This window comes from Oncorhynchus keta, chromosome 22, assembly GCF_023373465.1.
Source record: "Oncorhynchus keta strain PuntledgeMale-10-30-2019 chromosome 22, Oket_V2, whole genome shotgun sequence".
Classification (NCBI taxonomy): Eukaryota; Metazoa; Chordata; class Actinopteri; order Salmoniformes; family Salmonidae; genus Oncorhynchus; species Oncorhynchus keta.
In genome coordinates, this window is record NC_068442.1 from 18,877,418 (window position 1) to 18,902,463 (window position 25,046).

The 25,046-nt window shown below is 44.3% G+C and overlaps 1 protein-coding gene across 10 annotated transcripts in view; it reads right to left on the reverse strand.

Moving 5' to 3' along the window:
• LOC118370932 (ras association domain-containing protein 8-like) overlaps nucleotides 1-20,416 on the reverse strand; it is a 60,017-nt gene extending 39,601 nt beyond the window's left edge. For 3 of the 10 annotated variants that reach the window (XM_035756170.2, XM_035756167.2, XM_035756164.2), the window contains exons 1-2: nucleotides 20,250-20,416; nucleotides 15,744-15,851 (exon numbers count right to left, since the gene is read on the reverse strand). The gene's annotated coding sequence lies outside the window, so the exon portion shown is untranslated. Of the gene's footprint in view, nucleotides 1-6,401; nucleotides 6,898-15,743; nucleotides 15,852-20,249 lie in introns of those variants that run through there. The other 7 variants (XM_035756168.2, XM_035756163.2, XM_052474851.1 and 4 more) reach the window with 4 other exon arrangements.
• Nucleotides 20,417-25,046: the final 4,630 nt, after the last annotated feature.

A 25,046-nucleotide genomic window follows, 5' to 3' on the forward strand; every position in this document is an offset into this window, starting at 1 on the left:
GAATGCTGAGTTGCATCCAAAGAACACCATACCTACTGTGAAGCATGGGGGTGGAAACATCATGCTTTGGGGCTGTTTTTCTGCAAAGGGACCAGGACTGATCCGTGTAAAAGAAAGAATAAATGGGGCCATGTATCGTGAGATTTTGAGTGAAAACCTCCTTCCATCAGCAAGGGCATCGAATGTGAAATGTGGCTGGGTCTGTTCAGCATGACAATGATCCCAAACACACCGCCCGGGCAACGAAGGAGTGGCTTTCTAAGAAGAATTTCAAGGTCCTGGTGTGGCCTAGCCAGTCTCCAGATCTCAACCCCATAGAACATCTTTGGAGGGAGTTGAAAGTCTGTGTTGCCCAGCAATAGCCCCAAAACATCACTGCTGTAGAGGAGATCTGCATGGAGGAATGGGCCAAAATACCAGCAACAGTGTGTGAAAACCTTGTGAAGACTTACAGAAAACGTTTGACCTCTGTCATTGCCAACAAAGGGTATATAACAAAGTATTGAGAAACTTTTGTTATTGACCAAATACTTATTTTCCACCATAATTTGCAAATAAATTAATTAAAAATCCTACAATGTGATTTTCTGGATTTTATTTTCTCATTTCGTCTGTCATAGTTGAAGTGTACATATGATGACAATTACAGGCCTCTCTCATCTTTTTTAAGTGGGAGAACATGTAAAATTGGTGGCTGAATAAATACTTTTTTGCCCCACCGTAAGAATAAAAATTGAAAAAAAGGCACAAATAATTAAACAGCAGCATTAAAATAACAACAGTGAGGATATATACAGGGGGTACCGGTAAAGAGTCAATGTGTGGGGACAGAGGTTAGTCGAGGTAATTGGGGTAATGTGTACATGTAGGTGGAGTTAAAGTGACCATGCATAGATAGTAAACAGAGAGTAGCTACAGTGTAAAATAGGGGTCTGGGTAGCCCTTTGACTAGCTATTTAGGAGTCTTATTGCTTAGTGGTAGAAGCTGTTAAGAAGCCTTTTGGACCTAGACTTGGCGCTCTGGATGGCAGGAAGCTTGGCCCCAGTGATGTACTGGGCCGTACGCACTACCCTCTGTAGTGCCTTGTGGTCGGAGACCGAACAGTTGCCATACCAGGCAGTGATGCAACCAGTCAGAAGGCTCTCGATGGTGTATAACTTTTTGAGGATCTGAGGGGGAATAGGTTTAGTCTTGCCCTCTTCACGCCTGTCTTGGTGTGCTTGGACCATGTTAGTTTGTTGGGGATGTGGACACCAAGGAACTTGAAGCTCCCAACCTGCTCCACTACAGCCCCGTCGATGAGAATGGGGGCGTGCTCGGTCCTCTGTAGTCCACAATCATCTCATTTGTCTTGATCACGTTGAGCACATTGAGGGAGAGGTTGTTGTCATGGCACAACACGGCCAGGTCTCTGACCAACTCCCTATAGGCTGACTGATTTCTAGTCTCTCCGTTGACAGTGATCAGGCCTGCCACTGTTGTGTCATCAACAAACTTAATGATGGTGTTGGAGTTGTGCCTGGCCATGCAGTCATGAGTGAACAGGGAGCACAGGAAGGGACTGAGCACACACCCCTGAGGGGCCCCCGTGTCGAGGATCAGCGTGGCGGATATGTTGTTACCTACCCTTACCACCTGGGCACGGCCCGTCAGGAAGTCCAGGATCCAGTTGCAGAGGGAAGTGTTAAGTCCCAGGGTCCTTAGCTTAGTGATGAGATTTGAGGGCACTGTGATGTTGAACAATGAATAGCATTCTCACATAAGTGTTCCTTGTCCAGGTGGGAAAGGGCACTGTGGAGTGCAATAGAGATTGCATCATCTGGGGATCTGTTAGGGAGGTATACAAATTGGAGTGGGTCTAGGGTTTCTGGGAAAATGGTGTTGATGTGAGCCATGACCAGCCATTCAAATCACTTCATGGCTACAGACGTAAGTGCTACGGGTCGGTAGTCAGTTAGGCAGGTTTCCCGTAGGTGTTCTTGGGCACAGGGTCTGCTTGAAACATCAAATCAAATCAAATTTATTTATATAGCCCTTCGTACATCAGCTGATATCTCAAAGTGCTGTACAGAAACCCAGCCTAAAACCCCAAACAGCAAGCAATGCAGGTGTAGAAGCACGGTGGCTAGGAAAAACTCCCTAGAAAGGCCAAAACCTAGGAAGAAACCTAGAGAGGAACCAGGCTGTGGGGTGGCCAGTCCTCTTCTGGCTGTGCCGGGTGGAGATTATAACAGAACATGGCCAAGATGTTCAAATGTTCATAAATGACCAGCATGGTCGAATAATAACAAGGCAGAACAGTTGAAACTGGAGCAGCAGCACAGTCAGGTGGAACGGGGACAGCAAGGAGACATCATGTCAGGTAGTCCTGGGGCACGGTCCTAGGGCTCAGGTCCTCCGAGAGAGAGAAAGAAAGAGAGAATTAGAGAGAGCATATGTGGGGTGGCCCGTCCTCTTCTTGCTGTGCCGGGTGGAGATTATAACAGAACATGGCCAAGATGTTCAAATGTTCATAAATGACCAGCATGGTCGAATAATAGTAAGGCAGAACAGTTGAAACTGGAGCAGCAGCATGGCCAGGTGGACTGGGGACAGCAAGGAGTCATCATGTCAGGTAGTCCTGGGGCATGGTCCTAGGGCTCAGGTCAGTTGAAACTGGAGCAGCAGCATGGCCAGGTGGACTGGAAACATGTTGTTATTACAGACTCAGACAGGGAGAGGTTGAAAGTATCAGTGAAGACACCTGCCAGTTGGTCAGCGCATGCTCGCAGTACACATCCTGGTAAATCCGTCTGGCCCTGTGGTCTTGTGAATGTTGACCTGTTTAAAGGTCTTACTCACATTGGCTGCGGAGAGCGTGATCACACAGTCGTCGGGAACAGCTGATGCTCTCATGCACGTTTCAGTGTTACTTGCATCGAAGTGAGCATAAAAGTAATTTAGCTCATCTGGTAGGCTCGTGTCACTGGGCAGCTCTCGCCTGTGCTTCCCTTTGTAGTCTGTAATGGTTTGTAAGCCCTGCCACATCCGATGAGCATCGGAGCCGGTGTAGTACGATTCGATCTTAGTCCTGTATTGATGCTTTGCTTGTTTGATGGTTCGGAGAGCATAGCGGGATTTCTTGTAAGCTTTCCGGTTAGAGTCCCGCTCCTTGAAAGCGGCAGCTCTACCCTTTAGCTCAGTGCGGATGTTGCCTGTAATCCATGGCTTCCGGTTGGGGTATGTACGTACGATCACTGTGGGTACGACGTCATCAATGCACTTATTAATGAAGCCAGTGATTGATGTGGTGTACTCCTCAATGCCATCCATAGATGGTTGTACATTTAACATGCTGGTAGAGATTTGGTCAAATGTATTTAAATTTCCTTGCATTAAAGTCCTCGGCCACTACGAGCGCCGTTTCTAGATGAACGTTTTCCTGTTTGCTTATGGCGATATACAGCTCATTAAGTGCGGTCTTAGTGCCAACATCAGTCTGTGGTGGTATGTAGACAGCTACAAAAAATACAGATGACAATTCTCTTGGTTGATAGTGTGGTCTACAGCTTATCATGAGATACTCTACCTTAGGCGAGCAAAACCTTGAGACAGATATCGTGCACCAGCTGTTGTTTACAAATATACATCGCCACCCCTTGTCTTACCAGAGGTTGATGTTCTATCCTGCCAATACATTGTAAAACCCGCCAGCTGTATATTCTTCATGTCGTCGTTCAGCCACGACTCAGTGAAACATAACACAGAACCCAAACCGGCTGCGCGCGTTTATACATTTATTTTGTCCCCCAACACCAAACGTGATCACGACACGCATGTTAAAATATTTTTTGAAACTCTGAACCAATTATATTAATTTGGGGACAGGTCGAAAAGCATTAAACATTTATGGCAATTTAGCTAGCTTGCACTTGATCTTGAACTTGCTAGCTAATTTGTCCTATTTAGCTAGCTTGCTGTTGCTAGCTAATTTGTCCTGGGATATAAACATTGAGTTGTTATTTTACCTGAAATGCACAAGGTTGTCTACTCCGCCAATTAATCCACATATAAAACGGTCAACTGAATCATTTCTAGTCATCTCTCCTCCTTCCAGGCTTTTTCTTCTATTTCATAAATTAGGTGCATTACTGCCATTGACCCTGTTCGTCTTTCAGTCATCCACGTGGGTATAACCAATGAGGAGATGGCACGTGGGTACCTGCTTCTATAAACCAATGAGGAGATGGAAGAGGCAGGACTTGCAGCGCGATCTGCGTCACAAATAGAGCTGAATTCTGTTGGCGCGCGCAAGCAGTGTGGGTGCAATAATTGAATAATATAGATTATGTCCCGTTGGTAGTTTAAACACACATGCACACACAGATAACACATGAAGTATGGCTGTTTACTCAAATCAAATCCAATTTGTTAGTCGCATACACATATTTAGCAGATGTTATTGCGGATGTAGCGATATGTTGTCTCAGGGTAAGCCAGGAAATAAAATCACCTCTCTTTTTCTCTCTGGCTCCCTCATCGATCCACAGGACAAGACAACAACTACAGACATATAATAAGACGCTATCTCGAAACACACATACACATAGGCTAGGATAATGAGTTATGTTTTAGCATGTGTAGCCCTCCATAAATCGATCTTTAATCTGTGAGGGTAAAAAGAGCTTGGTGACGTGCAGGCTGTGGAAGAGACACCCATGGCTTTATCATGCCTTCTCACACACACACACACGTATAGACCTCACAGACACACACACACACACACCAGTACACACACGGGTTGGACAGACAGTTCCAGGTTGTGCCATGTTACAGAGGAGGGGGCTTAGCACCAACAGATACATTTAAGGACACAGTAGCCTGATCAGGGACACTGAACGCACACACACTCACATACATACATACACACACACACACACGAAAGAGGATTTTGACACACACCATTTCAGATTGTTCTCAAGTCGTTTCTGGAGTAAATAACAGATATGATTAGCATTCCTGAAACATTATTTTGTTCAAATATAATTTGATCTTTGTGAAATTAAGCTAATTGATTGCGCCCATATTTCCCCTTTTTATTTATAGGATTCATGATACATAGTAAATATAGTACCCAGCATCTGATTTGGATCAAAGTTATTCCTACCAATGAGTAAGATATGCCACACATGGACACCCCACACCCTATGCCAATCCAACATACAGTATCAGTTCTCTATTTTTGACAAGTAGTTTGAAGCTGCAGCTTGGAGTATTGCTTCTCCCTACTATGCAATGTATTCCTTGTCAATCTGGTGATTTTTTTTCAACCTTTATTTAACTAGGCAAGTCAGTTAAGAACAAATTAATATTTACAATGACGGCCTAGGAACAGTGGGTTAACTGACTTGTTCAGAGGCAGAACTACAGATTTTTACATTGTCAGCTCAGGGATTCAATATAGCAACCTTTCGGTTACTGGCCCAACGCTATAACCACTAGGCTACCTGCAGCTCCTGATTCTCCCCTATTCAGAGAACACAACATTTCCTTTGCAACTTTGGTTAGAAAAACAATAGATTTGGCTCATGATGAAAATAAATTGTGTGGTCATCCTCACAATTCATACCAGTCCTCCATGAAAGTAATTCAGTTTGTTCGTCTTTTAGCAACCTAATGCTTCAACCAAACTTTCCCTGAAAAGTCCTGTATGGTCCAGTGTGGGTCTGTTGGTAGAGCATGGCGTTTGTGCCACCAGGGTTGTGGATTCAATTACCGGGTCCACCCATATGAAATATGTATTTTGGCATGAATGTAAGAGTCACTTTGGATAAACGCGACTGCTAAATGGCATATGTATTAGTCCAACTAGTGACAGCTCTCTGAAGACTTTTCCTACAAGCCCAAAACATTGATGGAGAAATGGGCTAGAGACTCAAATAAAATAAAATTATGTAATTGCATGGCAGTCTTATGCGTTTGGATCTTTTACCATCGAAGACCACTAGAGACCATAACATGGAAAACATTAGGCTATTTCAATTCTAATGGTTTCATTGTTCTAGCAGTAACTACTCTAGACATGTTTTTAAGGGAATAAACCACACACAAAGATCCGTTTCCAGGGCACAAATCAAGTGAAAAGAAAGACAAACTGAATTACTTTCATGGAGGACTGGCTTGAATTGTGAGGATGACCACACTATTATTTTCATCACGAGTCAAATATTTTGTTTTTCTACCCAAACTTGCACTTCTGGGTAAGCTTTTACTCAAACACAATATGATGCACTTAGAATTTAAAAACAAACTTCCTCACAAACTACTGAGGAACATTCAAACACATAAACTCCCTCATACAAACACACTCACGCAGAGAAACACACACGCTCTTTCCCAGAACAAAATGTGTCACACTCACCAGGTGTGGAAATGTCTTCCTTCTCAACTCTCGCTCTCGTTCTAGCTTTTTCTCTCTCAGGTAGATTCCACTCGCTCCTCCGAGCTCTGGAGAGTGGGATCAGGAAGTGTAGTCCCAACAAAAGAGGGAGTGAGTGAGTGAGTGTTTCAGGGGAGGTAAAGTCCAGCAGGGGTCAGAGTCAGATGAGGTGGCTGGAGATTAAACCGATCTGTCTGTCGGTACTCCTCTGTTTCTATCTTTCCTCTCCCTTTCTGGTTTCTATCTATCGGTCTCCCTCACTCGTTCGCTGGCTGCTTCAGGAATGCAGCTCTCCTGGATGTTCTCACCACAGCAAAGATCTGAGACTGCTAAGCCTCTCTTGCGCTCTCTCTCTCTCTCGCTCTCTCATTCTCTCTCGCTCTCTCTCTCCAGCTCTCTCTCTCTCTAGCTCTCTCTCCTGACACTCTGCTGACAGGGCAGGCCCCTCCCCCTCTCCAGGTAGTGGTTAGTAGAGGAGTCTCTCTCTCTCTGCCTTTCTCTTTCACTCTTAATAACACACTCAGAATTTAATTTGCTGTATTGAACTGTCTTAATATTCACACCGTACACTGCATAGTGTATGTGTGTGTATTTATTTGTGTGTGTTTGTGTACATACTACCTGAGGAAGTAGACTTCCTCCCTCTGGCCTCTGGTCACATGAACAGCTGACTATGTAAATTAGTCTCTCAGGTGATGTTCTCTTCCTGGAATGAGGTCACAGTCCCATGTCCAGGTGTGTGTGTGTGTGTGTGTGTGTGTGTGTGTGTGTGTGTGTGTGTGTGTGTGTGTGTGTGTGTGTGTGTGTGTGTGTGTGTGTGTGTGTGTGTGTGTGTGTGTGTGTGTGTGTGTGTGTGTGTGTGTGTGTGTGTGTGTAAAGGTGAGTGTGTGTTTAAACAGTGAGGGAGCCTCTCCCAGGGAGTGCAGGGCAAACCTGACCATTTGGGTTGGGAACACACACATACGTCCTGCCCTCCAGGACATCTATTGTACAGCACCCGGTATTACAGGAAGGCCAAGAAGATCATCAAGGACCTCAGACACCTGAGCCATGGCCTGTTCACCCCTCTACCATCTTGTAGGCAGAAAAAAATAGAGGTAAACCGGGAGACTGAAAAACAACTTCTATCTCCAGGCCATTAGACTGTCAAATAGTCACCAGTAGCTGGTCTTCGGCCAGTACCCTGCCCTGAACTTTAGTCACTGTTACTAGCCGGCTACCACCCAGTACTCAACCCTGCACCTTAGAGACCGTGTGTGTGTGTGCGTGTCTTGTTCTGCTAAGCTACTTAGGCTGGGTTTGGAACCATGCCAGACCAATTAGATTTTGTTGTGTTGAAATCAACAGACAGACTGAGCATTAGATTCATTTACAGACTAACCTGAAATTATTCATAACCATCTTTAGCTAAACACATTCACAAACACAGACACATTGACACTAAAATGCAAAAGGATTGGTCTATGTTTTTCTTGCAATAGCCCGTGTCCCAAATGTAATACCATTTAGACGAGGCTAGACACAGCTTTTTACTTCAGCCAGAACTATCAGAGTTTGCTCACATCTGAGACACATCTGAGACACAAGCTTTTGACACATTTAAGAGCTGAGATGCACAACAGATCCTGCCTGTAATTCTCTCTCACACAAACACACAGAAGGCCACTTCTACAGTAAAGGGAGAGTACCCTAGAGGTTCAGCTGATAGTGGCCAGGGTGAGAAAAGCAGAAGGTGTCAGAGGGAAGTAACTTTTTATAGGGACAATTTCAAGAAGTCAGTCTTTTTCCTAACGATGAGGGCCAACTTAGTTGGGAAATCCCAAAAGTCAAACAGAGCCAACTGGACAGGGCAAGTTGGGTTAGTTGTGGGCCCTGTGATATAATGAACCATCTGAAGGCTTGGAGAGTTTACTGTCACCTTCCAGGCATTCCTGAGGGTGCCTTCTCCCTCTATAGCTCCCTTTTCCATCACCCCATCCCTCCCCCTCAACCACCCCTACTTTTCTATGACATTCAACACCCCACCCCCCTTCTCCATCCCTCCAGTTTGCATCCAGCAAAAAGAAAGCAAGAACAGATGTCTAAAAAAGCTTAATCTTCACATTCAAACCCAATACAGATACATTTCCTCCCTCTCACTGTTCAATCCCAGCACACAAAAGACTTAGAGAGCATTCCTAAATCCACAACCCGGATAGCCAGACGCATCCCTAGGCACGTCCTCAGAGCATGTACAGACCAGCTGGCTGAGGTGTTTACGGACTTATTCAATCTCTCCCTATCCCAGTCTGTGGTCCCCACTTGCTTCAATATGTCATCATTGTTCCTGTACCCAAGAAAGCAAAAGTAACTGAACTAAATGACTAATCGCCCCGTAGCACTCACTTCTGTCATCATGAAGTGCATTGAGAGGCTAGTTAACTTTATAAGGCTAGTGGGAGGACTTTTCAATGCTTTTCTATGGAAAGGTCTAATAATTAGGACCCAGATTGCAGTTCCCATGGCTTCCACTAGATGTCAACAGTCTTTAGAAATGGTTTCATGCTTGTTTTTTGAAAAATGAAGAAGTATTCGTATTCTTTCGAAGTATCCCTCAGAAGGACTCTAGTCTATTGGAGCGTGTGAATGAGTGCACGCTCCTCTATCCTTTACTCCGGTATTGAACACAGTTTATTCTGTCTTAAATTTGATAGATTATTTACATATTAGGGTACCTGAGGTTGGATTAGAAATGTTGTTTGAATTGTTTGGACGAAGTCTACAACTTTTTAGATTCCTTTGTGGGCATGTTGGAACAGGTGTATTTCTGAATCAAACGCGCCAAATAAACTGACATTTTTGGGATAAAAAGAAGGACGTTATTGAACAAAACCACCATTCATTGTAAAACTGGGACCCTGTGGATTGCAAAAAGATGAAGATCTTCAAAAGGTAAGCGATTTATTTCATCGCCATTTCTGACTTTCGTTATGCCTCTGCTTGGTTGGAAAATGTTTGCGGCGCGCTCCGGTGAGGGCGCGCACTTGGTTATTTATCTCCGGGAATGGACATACTATTTTCCGTCTTCAATTTGATTGTTTATTTGCATATTAGGGTGCCTGAGGATTGATTAGGAACGTTGTTTGACTTGTTTGGACGAAGTATATTTGTAATGTTTGGGATTCATTTTGTATGCATTTTGAATGAGGAGAAACCAGCGGATTATTGAATGAAGCCTGTCAACTAAACAGACTTTTTGGGGATATAAAAGACTTTATCGAACAAAACGACCATTCATTGTGTAACTGGGACCCTTGGGATTGCAAAAAGATGAAGATCTTCAGAGGTACGTGATTTATTTTAATCACTATTTTTGATTTTTGTGACACCTGTGCAGGTTATGAATTCATGTTAATGCAGGAAGTGGCTGAGGCGCTGTCCTCAGACGATCAAATGCTATGCTTTCGCCATAAAGCCCATTGAAATCGGACAAAGCGGTTCGATTACCAAGATTCTAAGCTAAAGAATGGTGTACTTTTGCATGTCATGAAAAATGTATGGAGTAAAAAGTACATAATTTTCTTTAGGAATGTAGTAAAGTAAAAGTAAAGTACAGATACCCCCAAAAACTACTTAAGTAGTACTTTCAAGTATTTTAGCCGGCCTCTGCCCAGTACCCTGCCCTAAACTTTAGCCACTGTTACTAGCCGGGAACTACCCGGTACTCGACCCTGCACCTTAGACAATGCTGCCCTATGTACATAGTCATTGAACACTGCCCACTTTAATAATGTTTAAATACTGTTTGACCCACTTCATATGTATTGTGTATACTGTATTCTAGACACGGCTCATTATATATAAGTACTGCTGTGCACACATTTTCTAATCATATATTGTCCATTGCTCGTTCTAATATTTCTATATTTCTTCATTCCTTTATTTGTATCGTCTGGATTGTGTGCATTGTTCTGTATTGTTAGGTATTACTGCACTGTTGGAGCTAGGAACACAAGCATTTAGCTACACCCTCGATAACATCTGCTAAATATGTGTACGCAACCAATAACATTTGTTTGATTTGAGAATGATAAATAGACCGGTCTTTCCTGGGACTCTCTCAATTAGGTCCTGCGGAGGGTAGTGGGCTGAGGTTTTTTTTGTTGGCTGTTCTGCATCAGTCTTGAATAGCATTGTCTAAGGCTCAACTGTCTCCCCTCCCCCTCTTCAGAGATTAGACCTCCCTCTCTTGTTCCCCCGTTTCCCAGAAAACCTCATTCAGCAAGTGGGAACAGGACAGATAGACACCGCACTGGGCAAAAACTGGTTAAATCATCCTTGTTTCCACGTCATTCCAACCCCCAAAAATCAACGATGGAAAATGTATTGGATTTGCAAAAAGTCATCAACGTCAGGGCATGTGGTCTTTTTTTCACCCACTTTTTAACCAAAATCCAATAACATGGTGAAAACATTTGTTGATTTCACTGTAAATTCACGTTAGTTGACAACTCAACCAAATGTAAATCAAAACTGGACGTTGAACGGACGTCTGTGCCCAGTGGGACAGGTCTTTAAAACAAACAAGTAGTAGAATCAGACAGGGTCCTGTTCAATAGGAGCAAACATGAGAAAAAATGTTTACCTAAAAAGGGACTACAGTCCAATAAGAACGTTGATATTGTTTTTCCTTTTTTTCCAATGTTTGCTTCATTGTTTGTCCAATTGAAGCCATCCCTGGATTGCAATGACACACTCTAAGTTTTGAACTTTTGTTGACATAGACATGTTCAGGGTAAGTAAGACCAAGGTAATAGTAATGTTTTGTTTTTCCTTCCTATCATTATGGTCAGGGTCAAACTATAGCTCCTGCATTGTAGCTCTGCTCAGTGTATCATTAAGATGGGCTGGATGGCTTTCTCTTAAGTCTTTGCATGGTTTACTCTTAAATATAGGCAGAAAACCCGGCTCAATGCCCTGAAACATGGCTCAATGCCTTGAAACCTGGCTCAATGCCTTGAAAACTGGCTCAATGCCCTGAAAACTGGCTCAATGCCCTGAAACCTGGCTCAATGCCTTGAAAACTGGCTCAATGCCCTGAAAACTGGCTCAATGCCCTGAAAACTGGCTCAATGCCTGAAACCTGGCTCAAAAACTGGCTCAATGCCCTGAAAACTGGCTCAATGCCCTGAAAACTGGCTCAATGCCCTTGAAAACCTGGCTCAATGTCCAATGAAACCTGGCTCAATGCCCTGAAAACTGGCTCAATGTCCTGAAACCTGGCTCAATGTCCTGAAACCTGGCTCAATGCCCCGAAACCTGGCTCAATGCCCTGAAACCTGTCTCAATCAGGGAATAATGTAAGTCTATCTTTATGATCTCATTATGAAATCGTAATAATTAGCGATGCATCGATATGACATTTTTGGCCGATACCGATATCCAATATTTTCCTTGTAAAAAAAACGATACCGATACTGATAACCGATATTTAAAATTTTAGTGGCCTTTTAAGCATTCTAGTACAGTTAAACAGTTAACACACACACATGGATGCAGTGGTCTAAGGCACTGCATCTCAGTGCAAGAGGTGTCACAACAGTTGTTGGTTCGAATTCCGGCTGTATCACATCTGGCCATGATTGGGAGTCCTATAGGGCGGCACACAATTGGCCCAGCGTCGTCCGGGCCATCATTGTAAATAAGAATTTGTTCTTAACTGACTTGCCTAGTTAAAAAAAGGTTACACACACACACACCACTGTTATTTTGTTGGTATTTGCGTACAGTTGAAGTCGGAAGTTTATATGCACCTTAGCCAAATTCATTTAAACTCAGTTCTTCACAATTCCTGACATTTAAACCTAGTAAAAATTCCCATTCTTAGGTCAGTTAGGATCACCACTTTATTTTAAGAATGTGAAATGTAGAGAGAACAATTTATTTAAGTTTTTATTTCTTTCATCACATTCCCAGTGGGTCAGAAGTTTACATACACTTCATTGGCCACTCCAATACCTTGACTTTGTTGTCCTTAAACCATTTTGCCACAACTTTGGAAGTTTGCTTGGGGTCAATGTCCATTTGAAGACCCATTTGCGACCAAGCTTTAACTTCCTGACTGATGTCTTGAGATGTTGCTACAATGTAGTCACATCATTTTCCTTCCTTATGATGCCATCTATTTTGTGAAGTGCACCAGTCCCTCCAGCAGCAAAGCACCCCCACAACTTGATGCTGCCACCCCCGTGCTTCATGGTTGGGATGGTGTTCTTCAGCTTGCAAGCCTCCCACTTTTTCCTCCAAACATAACGATGGTCATTATGGCCAAACTGCTCTATTTTTGTTTCAACAGACCAGAGGACATTTCTCCAAAAAGTATGATCTTTGTCCCCATGTCCAGTTGCAAACCTTAGTCTGGCTTTATTATGGCGGTTTTGGAGCAGTAGCTTCTTCCTTGCTGAGCGGCCTTTCAGGTTATGTCAATATAGGACTCGTTTTACTGTGGATATACTTTTGTACCTGTTTCCTCCAACATCTTGACAAGGTCCTTTGCTGTTGTTCTGGGATTGATTTGCACTTTTCGCAGCAAAGTACGTTCATCTCTAGGAGACAGAACGCGTCTCCTTCCTAAGCGGTATGACGGCCGTGTGGTCCCATCGTGTTTATACTTGCGTACTATTGTTTGTACAGATGAACGTGGTTCCTTCAGCCGTTTTGCTCCCAAGGATGAACCAGACGTGTGGAGGTCTACAATTTATTTCTGGGGGCATTTGATTTTCCCATGATGTCAAGCAAAGAGGTACTGAGTTTGAAGGTTGGCCTTGAAATACATTTACAGGTACACATCCAGTTGACTCAAATGCTGTCAGTTAGCCTATCAGAAGCTTCTAAAGCCATGACATAATTTTCTAGAATTTTCCAAGCTGTTTAAAGGCACAGTCAACTTGGTGTATGTAAACTTCTGACCCACTGGAATTGTGATACAGTGAATTATAAGTGAAATAACGTGTCTGTAAACAATTGTTGGAAAAATTACTTGTGTCATGCACAAAGTAGGTGTCCTAGTCCGTGGGGCGACGCACAATTGGCCTAGCGTCGTCCGGGTTAGGGAGGGTTTGGCCGGTAGGGATATCCTTGTCTCATTGCGCACCAGCAACTCCTGTGGCAAACCAAGGTTGCCAGGAGCACGGTGTTTCCTCCGACACATTGGTGCGGCTGGCTTCCGAGTTGGATGCACGCTGTGTTAAGAAGCAGTGCGGCTTGGTTGAGTTGTGTAATAATAATAATAATAATAATATATGCCATTTAGCAGACGCTTTTATCCAAAGCGACTTACAGTCATGTGTGCATATATTCTACGTATGGGTGGTCCCGAGAATCGAACCCACTACCCTGGCGTTACAAGCGCCATGCTCTACCAACTGAGCTACAGAAGGACGCATGACTTTCAAACTTAGTCTCTCCCGAGCCCGTACGGGAGTTGTAGCGATGAGACAAGATAGTAGATACTAACAATTGGATACCACGAAATTGGGGAGAAAAAGGGGTAAAATTAAAATAAAAAATGTCAAATTAAAAAAGTAGGTGTCCTAACAGACTTGCCAAAACTACAGTTTGTTAGCAATAAATTTGTGGAGTGGTTGAAAAACGAGTTTTAATGACTCCAACCTAAGTGTATGTAAACTTATTTACTTATATTTATTTCACTTACTTGCTGTGCTGTTCTGTTGTTCATTTGTTCAGTCATTTCATTCTCAACCAGGATTTCGATGGAACTCCGTTTGGGTCAAATAACATGACAATCTGTTTCAGTAGCTATAGTTAGCCCCCGGGGCGGCAGGTTAGCCTAGTGCGTTGGACTAGTAACTGGAAGGTTGCAAGTTCAAACCCCCCGAGACAAGGTACAAATCTGTCGTTCTGCCCCTGAACAGGCAGTTAACCCACTGTTCCTAGGCCGTCATTGAAAATAAGAATTTGTTCTTAACTGACTTGCCTAGTTAAATAAAGGTTTAAAAAAAAAAATGAAATAGCTAGGTGTCATCATCTAAAATAACCCTAATTTATAAGACAGTTCTTATTTGATTAATGGTGGTCGGACCCATCTTTGTGAAGCTAGCCACATTAAGGATTAGCCACAATAGTGGACTTTGTGGTTAGCCTTCAAAATAAAATAATTATAATAATATAATAATAATAATAATAATATATGCCATTTAGCATTATAATATTTGTATTCATTTGCATCACTGTCAATGACATACTTTTACTTTGAAGGCAAACTGCAAATTCCACTATTGTGCCTAATCCTTATTGTGGCTAGCTTCACAACACATATCCCGAGTCGGTCGAGTCTCACTAGCCAGATAAAGCTAGCTGGCTGTATATAACGTTCACTTTGGGCAACAGGGTTAAGTAGCTGGCTAGTTATTTATTTTCATGAACTGAAGTTCAATTTAAATAGGCGAACATCAAGTGGCAACCTAGTTAATACTTACTCACAAGGATTCCTAAATCATTGCTAAGTATAATGAAAATAACTGCAGTTTCTACTGGTCATTGTTTTCAGGCTGGTTGTATTGGTGCTAGCTAGGTACCAAGCTAAAGCCAGCTACCCCAGAAGTTGCGGTCAAACAAATAATGCTTTATTACCAACGGGGTATTGTAAACACATCGTTTGTGGCCGGTGTTTGCTTGTTTGCAGACTTTTTTTGTACAGCTTAGACAGTGCTACTGTATCTTTTTTGACATGCAATGACCCATACAGCGTTCCATAGTATGTATGTCGTGAAGCTAATAGCAGTGACGCTATTACTGTGTAACTCCGGTAGTGCAACATCTGAAAAACAGCGCACTTGGTAGTGTGTACTGGTGCTCAACCAGTTGGCGAAAGCCAACATCACCCACGACAGAGAATGGTTGATTTTCAAGGGCAATGAATTCCATGATCTTGCCTTTGAGTTGTCTCGCTGAAATGTTCTTACTCTTTAAATGACTGCTCGACTTGTTGACTGCTCGATCCACACAGCAGACATTGTGGGCTAGGTTAGGAAGGCTGTGTTGCACGTGTAGCGCAAAATTTTACGTGGTGTTATTACGTTATATAGGTATGCACGTTAGCTTTGACATCGGTTTTTAACATCGGCTTTAAACTAGACATCGGGTCGATACTGATGTTGGCATTTTTAGATAATATCGTCCGATTCCGATATGTTCACCGATATCGTGCATCCCTAATAATAATCCCACCTCATTTCATCTGCACTACTACAACAGGCCATTGTCTTGTCTGTGCATTAAAACGGTTCATATATCAGGTCAACAATAGGAAAGAGAGAAGCGAACCTGGTAGCCTGTATCTCTTCCTCTGCTGTCATCCAGTTTAGACCAGTTTGGTGTCATCCCACAGCCAGTGCAGGGAAGGGCTCTCTCGCTCAGTCATGCATGGAGCACCTCAGTGTGGAACACAAAAGCCAGTCAGGGTTTAAGTCAACAGTACGCTCAAATCACACACTGACCCCAAGCCCCAACCCTCAGCTCCTCTGCATTGTGGGAGTTCTGGTGGTGGGGGTGAGTGGGATAACAAACCGCCAGGCCAGACAGAGAGAAACAGAAAGACAAGCAAATGAGGGACAAGCAAGTGACAAGCAAGTGACAAGCAAGTGAGGGAGAGAGAGAAAGAGAAAGATGGATAAACAGACAGAGATGGACAGACAGATGATCAAATAAACACACACACACAATTGTTTTATATTTTGTGTTAAAATAAAGAAAATGATATGTGCCTCATTTGCATAAATATACTGGGTATATTTGCATATATTACTTAATTAATATAAAGGGGTGGAACAGGGCTGTACCTACTGCACTCACCTGCTCTGTCTAGACCTACTGCACTCACCTGCTCTGTCTAGACCTACTGCACTCACCTGCTCTGTCTAGACCTACTGCCCTCACCTGCTCTGTCTAGACCTACTGCCCTCACCTGCTCTGTCTAGACCTACTGCACTCACCTGCTCTGTCTAGACCTACTGCACTCACCTGCTCTGTCTAGACCTACTGCATACACCTGCTCTGTCTAGACCTACTGCATACACCTGCTCTGTCTAGACCTACTGCATACACCTGCTCTGTCTAGACCTACTGCACTCACCTGAGCTGTCTAGACCTAGCTGTCTAGACTGCTTCATTAATTGCGGTTGTTGTTGCAAAATTCAACGTGTGTCAATAGCAGGATGCCCTCAGATTAAAAATCAACAGGCTTGGCTCTAGATTACACCTATATATACATACTTTACATTGTTTGCGAGACATAATATCACTATAATCCAAGTGTTCATTTTCGGGGGTGGTTTCATTTCAGCGCATCTAATTTGTAAACATTTCAACTGTATTGAATTATTACTTTTTCAAAATAAAAGGGAACCTTTCTTTTCATCTAAGTGTCAAGACAATGCATTAAATCCTTGACCAAGCTTTAGCATTCTTATAGATGCAACGGAAAGATAATGTATTCCATTCAGCCCATTTCAGCCACTAACGGGGTGTGTTTGACAGGTCATTACAAACATTTCAGCAGAAAAAACAACACAAGCAAGAGTATGAAAGGGTCGCAGGACTAAAATGAAAGCAATCAATCCAGCCAGATTTAAGTGACAAGTGGATTTTGTAACCCTCAAACACAGGAAATAGATGGCTGAAAAAGACAGATCCTCATGTGGGGGTGCATGTGCTTTGGTAGTGGAAGGGCATGAACTCCCGGTTAGGGCAAATGGACCAGTCAGGTGATTAGAGATCAGAGGTCAGGGGTGAACAAAAACACAGAGTAAGACTAACAGAGAGTGTGTGAGGTCCCCTAATGCAGGCACTGACGCCCTGTCTCTGTCTGGTTCTCCCTCTCCCCCTGTCTCCCCCTGTTTTCCCTGTCTCCCTGTTTTCCCTGTCTGTCTGTCTCCCCCTGTCTCCCCCTGTCTCCCTCTCCCCCTGTCTGTCTGTCTCCCCCTCTCCCCCTCTCCCCCTGTCCGTCCGTCTCACTGTCCGTCCGTCTCCCTGTCCGTCCGTCTCCCTGTCCGTCCGTCTCTGTCTGTCTGTCTGTCTGTCTGTCTGTCTGTCTGTCTGTCTGTCTGTCTGTCTGTCTGTACCATTCTCTCTCTCTGATGTTTGGGGAAAGGGCTATCTATTGTTAGAACAATAAGTCTCAATGGCTTTCACTCCACTTCTCTTTCTCTTCTGTGGATCAAATGATTCATCTTGCTGTGTGTGCAGTGGGGTGGCTGGTTGAGTCAGTGTACGTCCCACCCTCACCCTCCCCTTCCCTCTGCACACAACCGCCAGCCTGGGGAACATGACACTGTCTCCACTCACATAATGGACTTGTATTGTTCTTACTGCACATTTATTTTATAGATATCATCCTCACAATATGCCGTACGTCTCATATTCTAGACAGTGGTAGTGTAAAAGGGCTCATCAGAACCTGGCATAAAAATAATCTAGTAGCCTAAAGAATCTACAGAAACACTAACACCACCAGGGGTGACATCATACAAAGCACCATGCAGCAGGGAGCAACAACGCGGCCCAAGTCCCCGTTTCTTCTTAGTCAAGTATTAATGTCTACGGATAGATAAAGCCATGACACACTCCACCACAGCTTCCTGTGAGCCCACACACACTCACACTCACACTCATGGGGGCGCACACACACACAAACAAACACACTTAAAATCTTGAGTAGATAAACAATTATTCACTCGTCACAGACCAGCTGTTTCCCAAACTGTCCAGCCAGTCTGCCTCCGGTACATTAGCCTCCCTGTCTAGATCCAGCCAGTATGCCTCCGGTACATTAGCCTCCCTGTCTAGATCCAGCCAGTCTGCCTCCGGTACATTAGCCTCCCTGTCTAGATCCAGCCAGTCTGCCTCCGGTACATTAGCCTCCCTGTCTAGATCCAGCCAGTCTGCCTCCGGTACATTAGCCTCCCTGTCTAGATCCAGCCAGTCTGCCTCCGGTACATTAGCCTCCCTGTCTAGATCCAGCCAGTCTGCCTCCGGTACATTAGCCTCCCTGTCTAGATCCAGCCAGTCTGCCTCCGGTACATTAGCCTCCCTGTCTAGATCCAGCCAGTCTGCCTCCGGTAAATTAGCCTCCCTGTCTAGATCCAGCCAGTCTGCCTCCGGTACATTAGCCTCCCTGTCTAGATCCAGCCAGTCTGCCTCCGGTACATTAGCCTCCCTGTCTAGATCCAGCCAGTCTGCTTCCGTACATTAGCCTCCCTGTCTAGATCCAGCCAGTCTGCCTCCGGTACATTAGCCTCCCTGTCTAGATCCAGCCAGTCTGCCTCCGGTACATTAGCCTCCCTGTCTAGATCCAGCCAGTCTGCCTCCGGTACATTAGCCTCCCTGACTAGATCCAGCCAGTCTGCTTCCCGTACATTAGCCTCCCTGACTAGATCCAGCCAGTCTGCTTCCCGTACATTAGTCTCCCTGACTAGATCCAGCCAGTCTGCTTCCCGTACATTAGCCTCCCTGACTAGATCCAGCCAGTCTGCTTCCCGTACATTAGCCTCCCTGACTAGATCCAGCCAGTCTGCTTCCTGTACATTAGCCTCCCTGTCTAGATCCAGCCAGTCTGCCTCCGGTACATTAGCCTCCATGTCTAGATCCAGCCAGTCTGCCTCCCGTACATTAGCCTTCCCATACAAGACACAGACAAGCAATACAGTCTCTAATATCAGCAACCCAACTCTGAGTATAACCTCTCCCCCGACTGGTCTCCCCTGACTAAAAAGATGCTGAAATGAACCTAGTATGTCCGCTCTATTGTGTAGGAACTGATAACTGACTGATCTGTGCAGGTCAAGTATCACAGGACAGCCAGGTCAATCGAGCAGTGTGTGTGTGTGTAACAGTAGATCCTCTGGCCATTAGACAGACAAGACAAGAGTGCACCTGTGGGAGTGGCCGAGAGCTCTGCTTCTGGCGTTGTCACGGATACCAAACACAGCCAAAAGAGGACAACACTTGAAGGCGGTTGCCATGCAAAAATGTGAGAAAGTGGCCTAATTCAGCCCAAAGATTGTGTCGGGACAAGGCCAAAAGAACACAGACAGCTCACAGCTGCAGTCTCAAAATCACAGCTTTCTCTACTGCACGGCCAATACAACCCAATGATTTTAAGAACAGAAATCTTGAGACCACAGATGTCACGCCATCAGTTTAAATACACATTTTTTCCATAGACTTTCACTGAAATTAAGACAACTAACTGTAAGGTCCATGTTGAGGGCTAATGCAGCTTTACACCAAAATTACCTGTCAATTTTAATTTCCCATGGAAAGGAAATCCACCATCAATCTAGCCAGAAAATGAATCATACTCATTGATTATTAGTCAGTATGCAATAATAACAACATGACTCTATGACTCCTTAAAGATGTTCAGAATGTAAATAGCCTACATGAGAGCTTTGAAAAATGTACCCTCACCTGGTATGAAGACAAGACATTTGTGCCAATGTTAGACCTGCATTCACCTTTAGACACTCAAGTGATTGCTCTGCTCTTGTCGTTACCATGGTAATGTCTTTAATAGATAAGCTACTGGTAAGAACATTTTTCATCAGTTGCCAGAAGACAATGTGAATGCCACATAAGCAAACAAAAAGTGCAATTGCAGACTGATTTTATCATTCGTTTTTTTGTTACAATCTGCCTTAGAACGACATCAACGTCTATTACTTCACATGAATTAAAACACTCTTGAAAGCAACAGTTTGACAAAGACAGCCAACAGAAAAAGACACAGAGCAAACTTGCAAAACATGGGACAAAAAGCCAACAACTACTCACTTTGTTTAGTAGACTCCAACCGTTTGTCTGGGTCTCTGTGGTGGTGTGAAAGAGGAGCAAGAGAGAGAAACAGCCCTGTCACTGTGAGAGAGTGTTACACTGCTACCTGATCCAGTGGAGTGAATAAGAGCCCCCCCACACACTCAGCGTGATGTGGAAGGGAGGGGTGGGAGCAAGAGAGAAAAGTAAAGTGGTGCCGCCATTCTCTGTCGCCCTGGAGACCAATGCTCTTTCAAAGAAATCGACCAATGACAAACACTGGTGATTGTGTTGAGACAAAAAAGTCACATGACTGCAGTTCCCTTAACACAAAAAACAGAGATAGAGAGTGCGAGAGAGAGAGAGAGCAAAAACGAGAAAAGAGACAGGGAAGATTTTATGAAAAAGACAGAGGAAGAGAGAGAGACAAAGAGAGAGAATAATCGAAAAACAGATAGAGAGAAACAGAGAGAAAGAAAGGGGGGTTGAATGGAAGTCAAAAAGGGGGCCAGACACTGAAGAGGCCACCAGACCAAGTCCTGTCCCCATTTTCCTCCCCCTCCCTGCTCAAGGGGGGCAGATTCTAGTCCAGCTCAAACTGCCCGCCATTACGCCCTTTAACCTGCTAACACCCCCACAGCTTCACTGTGCTTGAAGCAGAAATTGGCATTAACCACAGGCCAGCATACCCCATTCCCCCAATCCAAACCTTAGGCCTAACTATTAGGAGGATGGGAAAATATCTGACCCTGTATCAGTGGTTAAGGATAGTCCCATATCCTCCCTGTATTTCCCATGGCTGAGAGGATCAATGCGATCTCCACCACTCTACACCACTGTGTGAGCCTGACGAGAAGTGCTACAGCTTCAATTGGTCCTACGTTCGCAAACAGCTGATATTCCACTTTATTATCTGTTGTTGACACCATTCTGGTGTTGTCAACTGGTCTGCTGATGATAACACGGTCACAGGTGGCTGGTGTACTGTGTGGTTTGATAAGAATGTGACTGGCTTCTGAAGCGCTGTAAAAGTGCAGTGCAGAATAGCCCTGATTTCCCAACAACAGCTAACGTGTAGGGACGAGGGAGAGTGAAATACATGTAAACGGGCTAAACAGAAAAGATAGCTGTATATTTGCACTCACACGTCCCTCACCTTTTCAGCAATACTTGAGCACGTGATCTGTTTCACTAAATGACCCTACTTCAGCAGTAAAACGCTCTCGCCAAAAGGGGGGTACACACCACAGGGAGAACAGACAGGTCTAAATGGCTAGGGTTGATTTATTTGAAGTGGGTAATGGAGAGTTTTGACTGGAAGTGGACTGCTCTGTGATAGCCCTGTAATGGCTGCTGAATTAGTCTTTTAGTAACAGCTGTACCATAGATCTCAGTTTAGCACGGATGTTTAGGCTACATACAGCAGCAGGTAGACATCACCTAGCATATTTGAAAATGAGATTTATCCCCAAAATGAACAATGAATGACCTATTGCACTGTAGCCTAATAGTAATAGAGGGTAGCCTAATAGCTATGGATCTGGCATGCTCTTTGAATGGATATAGCCTATTGTAAGCTTAATAAAAGTAGCCTTATAACATCCTAGTATGACAGTCATTTCAAAATCATAGATCCCCATAATCAGAGACTGAACAATGAGACATTGTGTTTGAGCAGCATGTTCTGTAAATACCGTGTTCCAGTATAATAGTGACTGACTGACTGTAGAGATAACCTGGAGCTGACAGGAGGAACCAGAAGTAGCCTAAGTTATGTTTTTATGGGCCTTTCAATCAGAGAACATGTGAGTCACAGCTCTGATTAGGCTGTTGCAAGAGTACAGGCAGGATTAAGTACACTAACACTTCAAACTGCTCTGACTGGGACAGAGGAAGAGTGTATATTGAGATTCACCCAGTGAGTAGCCTAATTGGGGTGACGGGAACAGGGAGTACCTCTATGGATCTTTCCACAGAGTGGACTGCTGTGGGAGTGCGTAGTTTACTTGGGGTCATGCCCATGAACGGAATGCACTCTGTCTAACCCACAGCTAACAGTGTGTAAGGATGAGTGATGTGTGTGTGGGTGATGTGTGTAAAGTGCTATCTCCAGCTGGTACACAAGCCTTTTTGTTTTCCAATGGAAAAGCAGCTGGACAGATGATTCAGTGTGGGGGGATTTCAGGGAGGAGGAGGGGAATGAGGGCAAGGAGGGGGCAGACCTACAATTAGATACACATCTTTTGTTTCATTACAGCAATATGATAAGACCCAATATACACTGGGGGAGGGAATGTATTCATGTCATGGGAAAATACACCATGAACATACCAAATGATGTTTTTGCGTTTCACTGAAGTGCAGCTCCCAAAGAAATAGAAAGATGCAAATGTGGCTTATTTTGCACCGCAGTTTTTAGATTGCAGAAGTAAACTGTTACTTCCACCATTAGGAGATGACGAGGAGCAGAATGAAAGGACTAGTCTACAGATCAGGGGATGGGATATTGACTAACAAAAAGACTAAGATACAAACATAGCGCTAACTAAGTTCATGCTGAAATACTTTAATGGCATTCCACAGCAACAACGGCGTTCTTTGCCGTTTAAGATTAGGGAGGATGGTTTAGGGAGGATGGTTTTTGGGGGCCTTATGTCTGTTACACCATATTGGATAACTGTCATTCATATTCCGTTCACCTATTCACCTTCACCATTCACCTATCGATAGGTTTAGGCTACTACATGATACTCGAAGTTGCCCTATATCCATACACCTATACCCCTATATCCTGGACTAGTAACCGAAAGGTTGCAAGTTCGAATCCCCGAGCTGACAAGGTACAAATCTGTCATTCTGCCCCTGAACAGGCAGTTAACCCACTGTTCCTAGGCCGTCATTGAAAATAAGTATTTGTTCTTAACTGACTTGCCTAGTAAAATAAAGGTAAAATTTAAAAATGAGGTTGCTACAACCTACAAATGATAGTTTATAATGTAGGTGCACAGGTCTATAGACAAATTTGAGTAATCAAGGTGACAGACAGTGACACATTCAATACCACCTTGCACATTCTTGCCTGCATCTAGCTGATCTGGGGTTTAATCATTAGTCCAAAGAGTTGACTAACAGCGCTGCCTCAGGACCTGGACGACTTGCCTTAATAGAAGGAACCATGAATTCTGCTCTGTATCAGAGAATACTACAAGAGAATGTCAGGCCATCCATCTGTGAGCTGAAGCTGGAGCGCAGTTGGGTCATGCAGCAATACAATGATCCAAAACACACAATCACATCTACATGAAAATGTCTAAAAAGACACAAATTTGATGCACTTGTACTGACCTCGCCTTCTGGATGATAGAGGGGTGAACAGGTTGTGAATGGGGTGATTGATGTCCTTGATGATATATTTGGCCTTCCTGTGACATCAGGTGCACGTAGTTGGCCCCCAGTGATGCGTTGGGCAGACCACACCACCCTCTAGAGAGCCCTGCGGTTGTGGGCAGTTGCCGTACCAGGCTCTCAATTGCGCATCTGTAAGGGTGTGTGAGGGTTTTAGGGGCCAAGACACATTTCTTCAGCCTCCGGAGGTTGTTGGACCTTCTTCACCACACTGTCTGTGTGGGTGGACGATTTCAGATCCTCAGTTATGTGTACACCGAAGAAGCTTTCCACCTTCTCCACTACGGTCCTGTCTATGTAGATAGGGGCGTGCTCCCGCTGTGGTTTCCTGAAGTCCACGATCAGCTGCTTTGTTTTGTTGACGTTGAGGGAGAGGCTATTTTCCTGGCATCACTCTCCCAGGGTGTCATTGTTGGTAATCAGGCCTACTACTGTTGTGTCATCTGCAAACTTGATGATTGAATTGGAGGCGTGCGTGGCCAAGCAATCATGGGTGAACAGGGAATACAGGAGGTGGCTGAGCACGCACCCATGTGTGGCCCCTGTGTTGAGAATCAGCAAAGTGGAGGTGTTGTTTCCTACCTTCACTTCCTAGGGGCTGCCCGTCAGGAAGTCCAGGCCTCAGTTGCACAGGGCGAGGTTCTGACCCAGGGCCCCAAGCTTAATGATGAACTTGGAGGGTACTATGGTGTTGAGCTATAGCCAATGAACAGCATTATTACGCAGGTATTCCTCGTCCAGATGGGAAAGGGCAGTGCGATGGTGATTGCTTTATTGGGGCGGTAAGAAAATTTAATTGGGTCTTGGGTGTTAGGTACAGGAACAATGGTGGACATCTTGAAGCAAGTGGGGACAGCAGACTGGGATAGGGAGAGATTGAATAAGTCCGTTAACAAACCAGCCTGCTGGTCTGCGCATTCTCTGAGGACACGGCTAGGGATGCCGTCTGGGCCGGCAGCCTTGCGAGGGTTAACACACTTAAATGTCTTACTCACATCAGCCACAGAGAAGGAGAGCCACAGTCCTTTGTAGCAGACCGTGTAGGTGGCACTGTGTTATCCTCAAAGCATGCGAAGAAGGTGTTTAGCTTGTCCAGAAGCAAGAAGTCAGTGTCCGTGACATGGCTGGTTTTCCCTTTGTAGTCCATGATTGTCTGTAGACCCGGCCACATACATCTTGTGTTTGAGCGGTTGCATTGCGACTCCGTTTTGCCTGTTTGATTGCGTTACAGAGGGAATAACTACACTGTTTGTATTAAGTCCAGTGTAGTTCTTTGAGGGCTGTCATGGTATCGGCTTGAGGGGGAATATACACGGCTATGACTATAACCGGAGAGAATTATCTTGGGAGGTAATACGGTCAGCATTTGATTGTGAGGTATTCTAGGTTGGGTGAACAAAGGGACTTTAATTT